General features: G+C 39.0%; 1 protein-coding gene across 1 annotated transcript in view; it reads left to right on the top strand.

Moving 5' to 3' along the window:
* LOC145673417 (uncharacterized) overlaps window positions 1-15,664 on the top strand; it is a 755,597-nt gene that overhangs the window by 606,405 nt on the left and 133,528 nt on the right. The window lies entirely within an intron of this gene.

The following is a 15,664-nucleotide window of genomic DNA, read 5'->3' as shown; positions in this document are numbered from 1 at the left end:
ACTGGAGCGAATGTAGTGAGATTCTACTTTTTGACTTAATCAATAGTTGTGTGCTTATATGTCTGTTCAGCGATAGCACTTGTGAAACCTATAAGATTTTAAGGAAACTTAGCGTATTTATTACATGAACCTTGAAAAATAATCCTGTGTTTTAGGATTACAATCCATCAACAATAATGGGGTAAAACATGTCGCCAACAACATGTCTACCTCATGTTGCAAGTTTTCACATTTAACAACAAAATATTTTTCCTTTATAAAGTACCTAACGTTGCTTGATTTTCTTTGCGTATACTTTGTGACAGGTGCATTTCGCCAGCCCCCCCACCTTGGAGTTTCGAAACAAAACCTATGCCAATCGTTTGTGCTACGTTTGTGCCAGAATGTACCGCAAAAATTTTCGTTTGTACCACTTCCGGTACGAAGTTATAATAGTTTTAAAGTGGGGGGGCTGGGGAAACGGCAGCCCCTCCACCTTCGAATTTCGAAACGAAACCTATGGCAATCGTTTGTGCTACGTTTGTGCCGGAATGTACCGCAAAAATTTTCGGTTGTACCACTTCCGGTACGAAGTTATAAGGGTTTTAAAGTGGGGGGCTGGGGAAACGGCAGCCCCCCACCTAGGAATATCAAAACAAAACCTATGGCAATCGTTTGTGCTACGTTTGTGCCGGAATGTACCGCAAAAATTTTCGTTTGTACCACTTCCGGTACGAAGTTATAAGAGTTTTCAAGTGGGGGGGCTGGAGAAACGGCAGCCTCCAAACTTGGAATTTCGAAACAAAACCTATGGCAATCGTTTGTGCTACGTTCGTGCCGGAATGTACCGCAAAAATTTTCGTTTGTACCACTTCCGGTACGAAGTTGTAAGGGTTTCAAAGTGGGGGGCTGGAGAAACGGAAGCCTCAAAACTTGGAATTTCGAAACAAAAGATATGCCAATCCTTTGTGCTACGTTTGTGCCGGAATGTACCGCAAAAATTTTCGTTTGTACCACTTCCGGTACGAAGTTATAAGGGTTTTAAAGTGGGGGGCTGGAGAAACGGCAGCCTCTAAACTTGGAATTTCGAAACAAAATCTATGGCAATCGTTTGTGCTACGTTTTTGCCGGAATGTACCGTAAACATTTTCGTTTGTACCACTTCCGGTACGAAGTTATAAGGGTTTCAAAGTGGGGGGCTGGAGAAACGGCAGCCTCCAAACTTGGAATTTCGAAACAAAACCTATGACAATCGTTTGTGCTACGTTTGTGCCGGAATGTACCGTAAACATTTTCGTTTGTACCACTTCCGGTACGAAGTTATAAGAGTTTTCAAGTGGGGGGGCTGGAGAAACGGCAGCCTCCAAACTTGGAATTTCGAAACAAAACCTATGGCAATCGTTTGTGCTACGTTCGTGCCGGAATGTACCGCAAAAATTTACGTTTGTACCACTTCCGGTACGAAGTTATAAGGGTTTCAAAGTGGGGGGGGGGGCTGGAGAAACGGCAGCCTACAAACTTGGAATTTCGAAACAAAAACTATGGCATTCGTTTGTGCTACCTTTGTGCCGGAATGTACCGCAAAAAAATTTGTCTGTACCACTTCCGGTACGAAGTTATAAGGGTTTTGAAATGGAGATTCTGCAGAAACGGAAGCCTGCAACCTTGGAATTTCGAAACAAAAACTATGCTAATCGTTTGTGCTACGTTCGTGCCGGAATGTACTGCAAAAATTTTCGTTTGTACCACTTCCGGTACGAAGTTATAAGGGTTTCAAAGTGGGGGGCTGGAGAAACGGAAGCCTCAAAACTTGGAATTTCGAAACAAAAGGTATGCCAATCCTTTGTGCTACGTTTCTGCCGGAATGTACCGCAAAAATTTTCGTTTGTACCACTTCCGGTACGAAGTTATAAGGGTTTTAAAGTGGGGGGCTGGAGAAGCGGCAGCCTCCAAACTTGGAATTTTGAAACAAAACCTATGACAATCGTTTGTGCTACGTTTGTGCCGGAATGTACCGCAAAAATTTACGTTTGTACCACTTCCGGTACGAAGTTATAAGGGTTTTGAAATGGGGGCTGGGGAAACGGCAGCCTCCAAACTTGGCATTTCGAAACAAAACCTATGGCAATCGTTTGTGCTGCGTTTGTGCCGGAATGTACCGTAAACATTTTCGTTTGTACCACTTCCGGTACGAAGTTATGATGGGTTTAAAGTCGGCGGGCTGGAGAAACGGCAGCCTCCAAACTTGGAGTTTCGAAACAAAAACTATGGCAATCGTTTGTGCTACGTTTGTGCCACAATGTACCGCAAAAATTTTCGTTTTTACCACTTCCGGTACGAAGTTATAAGGGTTTTAAAGTGGGGGGCTGGAGAAGCGGCAGCCTCTAAACTTGGAATTTCGAAACAAAACCTATGGTAATCGTTTTTGCTACGTTTGTGCCGGAATGTACCGCAAAATTTTTGTTTGTACCACTTCCGGTACGCAGTTATAAGGGTTTTGAAGTGGCGGGCTGGGGAAACGGCAGCCCCCACCTAGGAATTTCAAAACAAAACCTATTGCAATCGTTTGTGCTACGTTTGTGCCGGAATGTACCGTAAACATTTTCGTTTGTACCACTTCCGGTACGAAATTGTAAGGGTTTTGAAGTGGCGGGCTGGGGAAACGGCAGCCCCCGCACCTAGAAATTTCGAAACAAAACCTATGCCAATCGTTTGTGCTACGTTTGTGCCGGAATGTACCGCAAAAATTTTCGTTTGGACCACTTCCGGTACGAAGTTATAAGGGTTTTAAAGTGGGGGGGCTGGAGAAACGGCAGCCTCCAAAGTTAGAATTTCGAAACAAAACCTATGGCAATCGTTTGTGCTACGTTTGTGCCGGAGTGTACCGCAAAACTTTTCGTTTGTACCACTTCCGGTACGAAGTTACAAGGGTTTAAATGTGGGGGCTGGGGAAACGGCAGCCCTCCACCTAAAAATTTCAAAACAAAACCTATGCCAATCGTTAGTGCCGGAATGTACCGCAAAAATTTTCGTTTGTACCACTTTCGGTACGAAGTTATAAGGGTTTTAAAGTGGGTGGCTGGAGAAACGGAAACTCCTACCGTGGAATTTCGAAACAAAACCTATGCCAATTGTTTGTGCTACGTTTGTGCCGGAATGTACCGCAAACATTTTCGTTTGTACCACTTCCGGTACGAAGTTTTGGGAGTTTTAATGTGGGGGCTGGGGAAACGGCAACCCCCTACCTTGGAATTTCGAAACAAAACCTATGCCAATCGTTTGTGCTACGTTTGTGCCGGAATTTTCCTCAAAAAGTTTCGTTTGTACCACTTGCGGTACGAAGTTATAATAGTTTTAAAGTGGGGGGCAAACTTCAGAAACATCAAATTCAATACAAATAGAGATAGAAACATTGAGTTAACGGGAATCGTTAGTGCACTTATAAGCACTAAGCACTAACGTTAGTGCTATCATATTTTGGGATTTATTCAAGATTTTTGGTGGGGGGCCAACTTCAGAAATATCAAATTGTATACAAATAAAGGTAGAAACATAGTGTTAACAGCAATCATTAGTGCACTTAAACGCACTAAGCACTAACGTTAGCGCTACTATATTTTGAGATTTATTCAAAAAATTTGGTGGGGTGGGCAACATCAGAAATATCAAATTCTATACAAATAGGGATAGAAACATGGGGTTAATGGCAAACGTTAGTGCATCGTTAGTGCACTTAAACGTACTAAGCACTATCGTTGGTGCTACCATATTTTGGAATTCATTCAAGATTTTCGGTGGGATGGGCAACTTCAGTAATTTCAAATTCTATACAAATAGAGATAGGAACATAGAGTTAACGGCAATCGTTAGTGCATCGTTAGTGCACTTAAAATACTAAACACTGACGTTAGTGCTACAATATTTTGGGATTTATTCAAGATTTTAGATGGGGGCCAACTTCACAAATATCAAATTCTATACAAATAGAGGTAGAAACATGCAGTTTAAGACAATCGTTATTGCATCGTTAGTGCACTTAAATGCACTAAGCATTAAGGTTTGCATTACCATATTTTGGGATTTATTCAAGATTTCTGGTGGGACCAACTTAAGAAATATCAAATTTCATACAAACATTTAGTGCTTTCTAGAAGCACTAACGATACACTAATGAATGGCATTAATTTTTTGTTAGTGCTTGAAGTTGACGCAAGTTCACCGTGCCCTCCAAAGATATTGTACCTGTAGCACCTACACTAATGAAGTACTAACGTTAGGGGTTGGTGCACTAAGAACCACTAACAATTGCACTAGAAGATATCATTAGTGCTTTTGAATATGGCGGAAATTTGATGCAATTAAAAATTCCCAATAAATGTCTTATTGGGACATTTTAGTGACATGTAATTGTCCATAACTGCACTAATATTGAAGGACAAACGAAACTGTTAGTGTTTTCTAGAAGCACTAACGATGCACTAACGATTGCACTAGAATAGATCATTAGTACTCTTGAATTTGACGGAAATTTGACGCAATGAAAAATTTCCCATAAATTTATTATGTGTTTCGTTACATGTAATTGGCCATAAGTAAACTAATATTGAAGTTCTAACTAAATTGTTAGTGTTTTCCAGAAGCACTACCAATGCACTAACGAATGGCACTAAGTTTTAGTTAGTGCTTGAAGTGGGGGCGCTAAGTTCACTCTCGCCTCAAAAGGTATTTTAATTGTAGCACATTTACTAATGAAGCACTAACCTTAGGTGTAGATGCGCTAAGAAGCACTAACAATGCACTAACGATCGCTCTAGAAGAGATCATTAGTGATTTTGAATTTGGCGGAAATTTGATTCAATGAAAAATTTGCCTAAATTTCTTGTGAGTCTCGTGATATGTAATTGGCCATAACTACACTAATAGTGAAGCACTAACGAAATTGTTAGTGCTTTATAGAAGCACTAACGAATTGGACTATTTTTTCCGTTAGTGCTTAAAGTGTCGGTGCGAAATTCACGCTGACTTCTCCATAGGTTTTTTTACTTGTAACACCTACACTAATGAAGCACTAACGTTAGGTGTTTGTGCTCTAAGAAGCAATTACGATGCACTAACAATTGCACTAACAGAGGTAATTAGTGCTTTTGAATGAGATGGGAATTTGATACAATGAATAATTCCCCATGTGTTTCTTATGGGAGTTTTGAGACTTATAATTGGCCATTTCTACACTAATGGTGAAACACTAACGAAACTACTTGTATCTTCTAGAAGTACTAACAATGCACTAACGTATAAAACTAATTTTTTTGTTAGTGCTTATAGTGGGGGCTAAGTTCACGATAAATTCGAAAGTTTTCTTTCCTTGTAATATTAGTGTTTCCTAGTGCACCAACACCTAAGTTTCGTGCTTCATTAGTGTAGGTCAGCGTTTCCCAACCGGCGTGCCGCGGCACAGTGGTGTGCCGCGAATGGGTCGCTGGTGTGCCGCGAGGAAATCGGAACAAAATTATTAATTCTATAGCAATCAAATTGCAAGACATACAGAAAAAGGTATATTTGTATTTCAAATTACTACTATGAATCTAAAATTTAAAGTTTCATACTGTGTTACTTTTCTGTACAACATTTTTCTGTACATTTCTAATTTTGAAAAAAAGTATTTGTTATCATTGTTATGACCATTATTGCTTCTTTATTGTTGCAGACTATTTCGTAACTTGAAATTTTAAAATATTATTCAATCCTTCCGTCAAAGTAAACATGCATACGAATTACCTATATTTGTGTTTTAAAAGTAAAAGAGATTCGTTTGTTCGTTCGTTATTTAGTGATCCTCCTTCTTAATGAAAGGTTGGATACAGTTTTCGAAAAAAAAGTGTATTTTTAACAACTTGAGCCCTATATCTGATTGTAATTGTTTTCTATTTTTAAATTAAAATGAAAAATAAGCATAATGATTTACCACGGGGAAAAACAGTGGTCTAGCTTTCTTCTCTGTGAGAAGGATGTCAGTAATCAGAAAAAAAATACTACAGTATTTTATATTTTCAAATAATAATAATAATAATATGTGTGCCGCGAGAATTCAAGTTACCCTGAAGTGTGCCGCAAGTTGAAAAAGGTTGGGAAACGCTGGTGTAGGTGCTACAAGTAAGAAACCTTTGCGGGCCAGCGTGAACTTGGTTCCCACTTCAAGCAGTAACGAAAAATAAGTCCATTCGTTAATGTATCGTTAGCGCTTCTGCAAAACACTCATAGTTCCGTTAATGCTTAACTATTGATGTAGATATGACCAATTATATGCCACAAAAATCCCATAAGAGATTCATGTGGAATTTTTCATTGCGTCAAATTTCCGCCAAAATCAAAAGCACTAATGACCTCTTCTACTGAAATCGTTAGTGTTTCTTAGTGCATTAACACCTAACGTTAGTTCTTCATTAATATAGGTCCTACAAGTAAAAAAAACCTTTGGAAGCTTTCATAAACTTGGCGCCCCACTTCAACCAATAACGAAAAAATTAGAGCTGTTTTCGTTAGTGCTTCACTATTAGTGTAGTTATGGCCAGTTACATCTCAGGAAACTCACATAAGAAATTTAAGGGGAGTTTTTCACTGTGGCAAATTTCTGCCAAATTAAAAAGCACTAATGATCATTTCCAGTACAATCCTTAGTGCATCGTTAGTGCTTCTTCGTGCACCAACCCCTAACGTTAGTGCTTAATTAGTGTAGGTGCTACAAGTAAAATATCTTTGGTGGTCAGCGTGAATTTGCGCCCTCTTCAAGCACTAACAAAGTAATTAGTGCATTCGTTACTGATTCCTGAAAATACTGACACTTTGTATGGAATTTGATATTTCTGAAGTTGCCCCCCACCAAAAATTTTGAATAAATTTCAAAATGTGGTAACACTAACATTAGTGCTTAGTGCATTTAAGTGCACTAATCACGCTCTAACGATTGCCGTTAACTCCATGTTTCTACCTCTATTTGTATAAAATTTGATATTTTTGAAGTTGGCCCCCCACCAAAGATCTTGAATAAATCCCAAAATATGGTAGCACTAATGTTAGTGCTTATTGCGTTTAAGTGCAGTGACAATGCACTAACAATTACCGTCAACCCCATGTTTCTACCTCTATTTGTATAGAATTTGATATTTCTGAAGTTGGCCTCCCCACCGAAAATCTTGAATAATCCCAAAATATGGTAGCACTCACGGTAGTGCTTAGTGTGTTTAAGTGCACTAACGATGCACTAACGATGCGCTAAGTTTAGTGAAAATCTGTCTGCATAAAGATGCGTGGGGGGCTAACTTCATATGAAGTAGGTCCCAAACCAAAATCTTCAATATCTCGTAAACGCTGATAGCACTAACGTTAGTTCTAAATGCACTAACTTGCACTAACGATGCATTAACGATGTGCAACGTTTGGTGTGATTTGGGAGAGGTGGGGGGCCAACTTCAGGCACGTAATTTTTTTTGCGGTACATTCCGGTAAAAACGTACCACAAACGATTGACATAGTCTTATCTCGAAATTCCAAGATGGGGGGTTCTGGAAACGGCAGCCCCTTAGTTAAAACTGTTATACTTTTGTACTGGAAATGATACATACAAAAATGTTTGCCATACATTCCGACACAAATGTTGTTAAACGATTTGCATAGGTCTCGTTTCTAAATTCCGAGGGGGCATCAAAACGGCAGCCCCGTAGCTTGAAACTCTGGTATCTTTGTACCGGAAGTGGTACAGAAAAGAGTTTAGCGAAACGTTCCTGTTCAAAAGTAGTGCAAAGAGTAGGCATAGGTTTCATTTCGAAATTACTGGGTGCGGGGCTGCCGTTACCACAGTCCCTCTTGAAAACTCATATAACTTCGTACCGGAAGTGGAACAAACGAAAATTCTTGCGGTATATTCCGACACAAACGTAGCACATACGATTGGCATAGGTTTTGTTTCGAAATTCCAAGGTTGGAGGCTGCTGTTTCTCCAGCCCCCGCCCCACATTAAAACCCTTATAACTACGTACCGGAAGTGGTACAAACGAAAATGTTTGCAGTACCTTCCGGCACAAACGTAGCACACACGATTGGCATAGGTTTTGTTTCGAAATTCCAAGTTTGGAGGCAGCCGTTTCTCCAGCCCCCCACTTTAAAACCCTTATAACTTCGTACCGGAAGTGGTACAAACGAAAATGTTTACGGTACATTCCGGCACAAACGTAGCACTATATTTTTTTCATAGGTTTTGTTTCGAAATTCCAAGTTTGGAGGCAGCCGTTTCTCCAGCCCCTTACTTTAAAACCCTTATAACTTCGTACCGGAAGTGGTACAAACGTAAATGTTTACGGTACATTCCGGCACAAACGTAGCACAAACGATTGCCATAGGTTTTGTTTCGAAATTCGAAGTTTGGAGGCTGCCGCTTCTCAAGCCCCCCATTTTAAAACCTTATAACTTCATACCGGAAGTGGTACAACCGAAAATTTTTGCAGTACATTCCGGCACAAACGTAGCACAAACAATTAGCATAGTTTTTGTTTCGAAATTTCAAGGTTGCAGGCTTCTGTTTCTGCAGCCCCTCCACTTCAAAACCCTTATAACTTCGTACCGGAAGTGGTACAAACGAAAATTTTTGCGGTACATTCCGGCACAAACGTAGCACAAACGATTGCCATAGGTTTTGTTTCGAAATTCCAAGTTTGGAGGCTGCCGTTTCTCCAGCCCGCCGACTTTAAAACCGTCATAACTTCGTACCGGAAGTGGTACAAACGAAAATGTTTACGGTACATTCCGGCACAAACGTAGCACAATCGATTGGCATAGGTTTTGTTTCGAAATTCCAAGTTTGGAGGCTGCCGTTTCTCCAGCCCCCATTTCAAAACCCTTATAACTTCGTACCGGAAGTGGTACAAACGAAAATTTTTGCGGTACATTCCGGCACAAACGTAGCACAACCAATTAGCATAGTTTTTGTTTCGAAATTCCAAGGTTGCAGGCTTCTGTTTCTGCAGCCCCTCCACTTCAAAACCCTTATAACTTCGTACCGGAAGTGGTACAAACGAAAATTTTTGCGGTACATTCCGGCACAAACGTAGCACAAACGATTGGCATAGGTTTTGTTTTGAAATTCCTAGGTGGGGGCTGCCGTTTCCCCAGCCCGCCACTTCAAAACCCTTATAACTGCGTACCGGAAGTGGTACAAACAAAAATTTTTGCGGTACATTCCGGCACAAACGTAGCACAAACGATTACCATAGGTTTTGTTTCGAAATTCCAAGTTTGGAGGCTGCCGCTTCTCCAGCCCCCACTTTAAAACCCCTTTAACTTCGTACCGGAAGTGGTACAAACGAAAATTTTTGCTGTACATTCCGGCACAAACGTAGCACAAACGATTGCCATAGTTTTTGTTTCGAAATTCCAAGTTTGGAGGCTGCCGTTTCTCCAGCCCGCCGACTTTAAAACCGTCATAACTTCGTACCGGAAGTGGTACAAACGAAAATGTTTACGGTACATTCAGGCACAAACGTAGCACAAACGATTGCCATAGGTTTTGTTTCGAAATTCCAAGTTTGGAGGCTGCCGTTTCTCCAGCCCCCATTTCAAAACCCTTATAACTTCGTACCGGAAGTGGTACAAACGTAAATTTTTGCGGTACATTCCGGCACAAACGTAGCACAAACGATTGTCATAGGTTTTGTTTCAAAATTCCAAGTTTGGAGGCTGCCGCTTCTCCAGCCCCCCCACTTTAAAACCCTTATAACTTCGTACCGGAAGTGGTACAAACGAAAATTTTTGCGGTACATTCCGGCACAAACGTAGCACAAACGATTGCCATAGTTTTTGTTTCGAAATTCCAAGTTTGTAGGCTGCCGTTTCTCCAGACCCCCCACTTTAAAACCCTTATAACTTCGTACCGGAAGTGGTACAAGCGAAAATTTTTGCGGTACATTCCGGCACAAACGTAGCACAAAGGATTGGCATAGGTTTTGTTTCGAAATTCCAAGTTTGGAGGCAGCCGTTTCTCCAGCCCCCACTTTAAAACTCTTATAACTTCGTACCGGAAGATGTACAAACGTAAATTTTTGCGGTACATTCCGGCACAAACGTAGCACAAACAATTGGCATAGCTTTTGTTTCGAAATTCCAAGGTTGGAGGCTTCCGTTTCTCCAGCCCCTCACTTTGAAACTTATAACTTCGTACCCTAAGTGGTACAAACGAAATATTTTGCGGTGCATTCAGGCACAAACCTAGCACAAACGATTGACATAAATTTTGCTTTGAAATTCCTAGGTGGGGGGGCTGCCGTTTCCCCAGCCCGCCACTTCAAAACCCTTACAATTTCGTACCGGGAGTGGTACAACCGAAAATTTTTGCGGTACATTCCGGCACAAACGTAGCACAAACGATTAGCATAGTTTTTGTTTCGAAATTCTAAGGTTGCAGGCTTCCGTTTCTGCAGCCCCTCCACTTCAAAACCCTTATAACCTCGTACCGGAAGTGGTACAAACGAAAATGTTTGCGGTACATTCCAGCACAAACGTAGCACAAACGATTGGCATAGGTTTTGTTTTGAAATTCCTAGGTCGGAGGCTGCCGTTTCCCTAGCCCCCCACTTCAAAACCCTTATAACTTCGTACCGGAAGTGGTACAAACGAAAATTTTTGCAGTACATTCCGGCACAAACGTAGCAAAAACGAATGCCATAGTTTTTGTTTCGAAATTCCAAGTTTGGAGGCTGCCGCTTCTCCAGCCCCACACTTTAAAACCCTTATAACTTCGTACCGGAAGTGGTACAAACGAAAATGTTTACGGTACATTCCGACACAAACGTAGCACAAACGATTGGCATAGGTTGTTTTTCGAAACTCCAAGGTGGGGGGGGGGGCTGGCGAAATGCACCTTTTGTGACGTGTAATCCAACATACATAACATATTGGAAGAAAATAACATGTTGGATATGATTGAATCCCTTCCCTCACTCTTTATGAAGAAATATTTCTTAGGAAGATTGAAATATGAATTCCTCAGCAGAATCTATTCACGACAACTCGATGAGAATGGTTGTCAAATAGTTCTCTCCTATGCGAAGTCCACTCCTTAAAAATAACATTCAACAAAGATAGATTCTACCTTCGAATTTATATTGTAAAGTTCAGGATATGCAGGTATAAGTAGAGCATAGGTAGAGTTAAGTTATACGCGGGAACGTTTCTTCCACTACCAACTTTTATTACAAAAGAATTCCTTAGTATAATTGGTATAATACAAAATGACTCTAAATAGTTCACTAATACTAGGTAAAGAGAGGTATTCCAAGGCCCGAGCAATGAAGGGAAGGATCTCCGCATAGGTCCAGCAAGCTAGGTGGAGTGGATTTAGAATCCCAAATGCTCCACGCAAGCAGAGGGAAGAGGGGTTGAAAGCCACAAAGCTCCACGCAAGTTGAGTGGCTGAGGTTAAGAGTCCCACAGAGTTCCGAACAAGCTAAGTGGGCAGGTTAGAAGGCCTGGAGCTCCGAGCTACCTAAGACATATTTCTTGTTTTATTACTGCTCGAGTGTGGCGGTGAGGCTGGTGGTCCTTTCTTGTCATATGACCAGTGGTATTACTGCTGTCCGTGTCGTCTGCCACTGTAGTAATTCGTGGTAGAACGGACATGATTGATGTTTATAAAATAAGCACGTATTGGCTATTAGTAAACAGAGCCTTGTGCGGGATATTAACAGTATATAGGAGAAAGCAAACATGATGCAAGTAAGGTAACGAATGCTGTTTCTTACAAGTAATTATAAATTCAACAAGAATGATAGATAAGCAAAAGTTTGTACATGAAAGGTACGGTTCGTCTTCCTTAATACTTTGACTTTCATAGCCTAGGTATTGGGAACGCTTAGATGCCAAGTGGTATAACTCCAAAATTGAAGTTTTCCAGCAGAACACTTCAAACTTCAACGTCTCATGTATATCGCATCAAGAGAATGTTATTCCCTATCGGAATTAGAAAATAAACTATATGTTGTTGGTTGTAAAACAATAAAATAAATATGAATATTTAGAAAGATAAATATTCAGAATATTTAACAGTATATAGGAATATATGAAATTCTGTCACGTTGATTTCCAACTTAGGAATATTAGTCCCTTCGGTTAGATACTCCAGTCGGTAATATATCTGCAATTTCTGCAATTGTCAAATATGAGATATTAGTAGACGTATTTTAGCCTAAAGATGCTTTTTATTATGGTATATCAAAAGCCGGAGAAAATAAAATTATTCTTAAAGAGATGACAGAACATTCTTAAACTGTAATTCTCCGGTTATGTATCTATACCCCTAATTCATAAAATTCAAATGCAACAATAATCAAACGTTGTTAGTTCTTCGGCAATTAACTTTGTGACCCATCCCTTTGAGAATGTCTTTGGTACAACCTTATCATACGATTCTCTTTGACTATTTTCTATTTCCTTATGAAAACACCAGATCATGAAATCAAGATTTCTTATAAATTAAACTGTAAAACCCCAATCTAGACAGTTTCATTTGACTGACATTGTGATTGAAGCTTTCGATGAGAGACAGCTTCAAAGACCAAGACATTCACGAATTCTACCATTCAATTTGTGGGTCTTAGTCTTAATTAGTAAAGTTAAGTTTTGGCAACTTTTAATCTACAAGAAAGTCAACAACCCCAGTTACGTAAATATCTTTCCTCACTCTAATGATTTTTTCAACTAACAGCTATGTAATTCTAAGAACTATTTCAGAGAGGTACAATTTAACGAACTGCCATCTGAAAATGTATTTTTTAGACTCTGAAAGTTTTATTTTTAAAAAACCTATCCAAACTTTCTTAAGTGAATACACGCCCACATTTTCATCTTTTATTTTTGATTGACTATTTTTGTAAATCTGGTTTATCCTAATTGCAAATAAATTGAACTCCTTATTTGCAAGAGGCGACTATATTCACAATCACAATTTTAAGTAACTTTTAATTCATTTTCACCGTTATCATCTGTGCTGCGCTGACCCTTGTCACTTGCTATTCCAGCGACACAGACTGTCTGCTCACCATACTTCTGGATATATTACAATATTTTACATATAGTACGATGCCCGATCATCGCCTGAACCCTGACACTACCAAGACTCCAATTCTTGCATATCACTATTACATCAGTGGGTAACTGAACTAGACGTAGTTACAGAAAGACTACGTTACAGCCTGGTTAGTGCCAGAGATAGTCCTGTCTCTTGGAGGAGATATAGTATGGTGGGAATGACTTCAAGTGTGGAGTTATCTTTCACGAGGGTCTGTACCAAACTCAAATCCCGGTTGTTGTTCGGATCCATTGCTAATAATGGATATAATACCTCATAACCTTGGTCTTGCATAAGGGAACAAGACGTAAAAAAACTCGAAAAAATTAAACTCAACTCCATTCTTGACTGATTTTAATCTCAATCTGAAAAGCCTTAAAGAAGTGTATGCACCATGTTGCACAAACGTCGAATTATTTTCAAAATATTGGTAGCTGAAGGAAATTTCAACTCCTTGCTCTTGATCTTTTTTACATCATGCACTGAGAATGATCGGAAATCCTCAAAGAAAACACATGCCGTATTGCATAAAAAATCATTTTAGCAAACGTTATTGAATAAAATTATTTTCTTATATTATTTAAATAGCAAAAATTCAAAGTTTCGAAGAATTTACCCTTTTTACCTGGTAATCGCTCACCAAGTTCAACAACAACCAGCAGAACTGATTGGAATACCATAAAGAATATGTAAACTATGTTGTTTTCTTATCAAAATCGAATAATTTTTATTTATGTAGGTCATAGTAGATAATGATTTTCTATGTATAAATGCAAACTGAACATAAGTTGAATTTTATCTTGTTTGACCCCTTATTTTTGATGGACTAGCAATATTTTTCACGTACTCTTAGATGGAAGATTGGACGGAATATTATAATTGCCATCGGGTTTCTTTTTAATTTCTTCCCACTGTTTAAATTAATTTTGCAGACTACGTATCGTTAGATTTATTTTTTGTAAATCTTCTGTTATTGCGTTCTCAACGATCAAGATGTAATCTTCTGTCTCTATACATTTTAATATTTATTTTTTCAAGCAAAGAATCATTACCATAACAAGTTTACATCATAAACTCTTTCCGTTTTCGGTTTAATTCTTTGTTTTAAAAAAAAACTACCGGGTTTTGTCGTGCAAGAGGTTTTTCAGTGATGCATTGGTTTTATTTTTCCATGCATTGTTTACGTCGCTTTTAAGGTGCGAGCAAATTGTTTTCTCCTAAAGAATGACAACAGTGGATCTAGTGTTTCGTTTTTTCTGTAGCTTTTCTTCCATTTTTTCTTTAATTTTTTGTCATTCATATTTCCTCTCTAATTAATTTTATTACTCCCTCCAGTCTATCTTAACGATTGGTCTAAATCAGTAGCGTAGCCAGGATGTGTGTTTGGGGGGGGGGGCAAGTGCTGTTATAGGTACATATAGAAAAATTAGAAACAAAAAAATATATAAACATAAAAATACATAAAAAATTACAAACATCAAAGTACCAAAGTACATTGTCGGACCTCTTTGGGGGGGGCCGGCCCCTCTGCCCCCCCTTCCCTACGCCACTGGTCTAAATATACAGGCCTCATCAGAATATAGGAATAATGATTAAAAGACATATTTTACGGGAAAGTGTACCGTGTATTTGACCAATTCCCACGATACCATGTGAAAATTCTATTACAGTATTTTGATGCGAAAATAAAATAAGAGGATATTTTCAAACCGGTTATGGGGAACTAAAGCCTGCTTTCCAAAAGCAACAACAACGGCGTTGAACTCATGAAATTTGTAACACCCGAAATCCTTACTGATAGCACAAAATTCCTACATTGCGATATTCATACTGATGCTTGAACCTCACCAGATGGAAAAGCACATAATCAAATTGATTGCGTTTTTGTAGATACAAGAAATTATTTTACCACAATTGGTACTCTGTTGTTTAAAAGAGATGACTATGATAATGATTATTACCTACTACCAGGATTACAAGAGAGAAATTATCGCTGAAAAATGTAAATAACCACCTTCTGATAATGAAGATGTTTAATTTAATTAAATTAGAGGTGAGTGAGGCAAAAAGGGGAACGCCAAATTGAAATGTTGAATAGATTCTCGGTTTTAGAAGGTTCAGAATGCACTTGCGTTGAGTATGCCTTGGTTAAAATTAGGAGTAACAGTAAAATTTCAGCAAAGGAAACACTCCCGCATCAATTTTTGTTTCTACCAAGAATGCACTAAATTAGCAGAGAAGAGAAAATGGGCCAAACTGTGTAAAGCACAAAATCCGAACGATAGAATTGCACAAAATCTCATTGACATCTGATAGAAAACTCAAAACATTTAGAACAAGGAAACGTAATTTTTTTCAAGCTAAGGTGGAAGATAACAGCAAATCAAAAGTACTCTGCAGGAAACATTGAAGAATTATGGACCTTGATGCAATGATGGTCTAACCAACAATAATTTAAAAATGAGAAATATGAATGTAGGTTTGTTTTTTTTTTGCATAATGTAAGAAAGGCTTCAACCTCACTTATATATTAAAGAAATCATGTGAAACAATTATCATGGTCAAGAGGAG

This window comes from Thermobia domestica, chromosome 16 (genome assembly GCF_964235325.1).
Source record: "Thermobia domestica chromosome 16, izTheDome1.hap1.1, whole genome shotgun sequence".
In the NCBI taxonomy this organism is placed as follows: Eukaryota; Metazoa; Arthropoda; class Insecta; order Zygentoma; family Lepismatidae; genus Thermobia; species Thermobia domestica.
The sequence above is the reverse complement of the archived record's forward strand: the minus strand, read 5'-3'. Positions and strand labels throughout refer to the sequence as shown.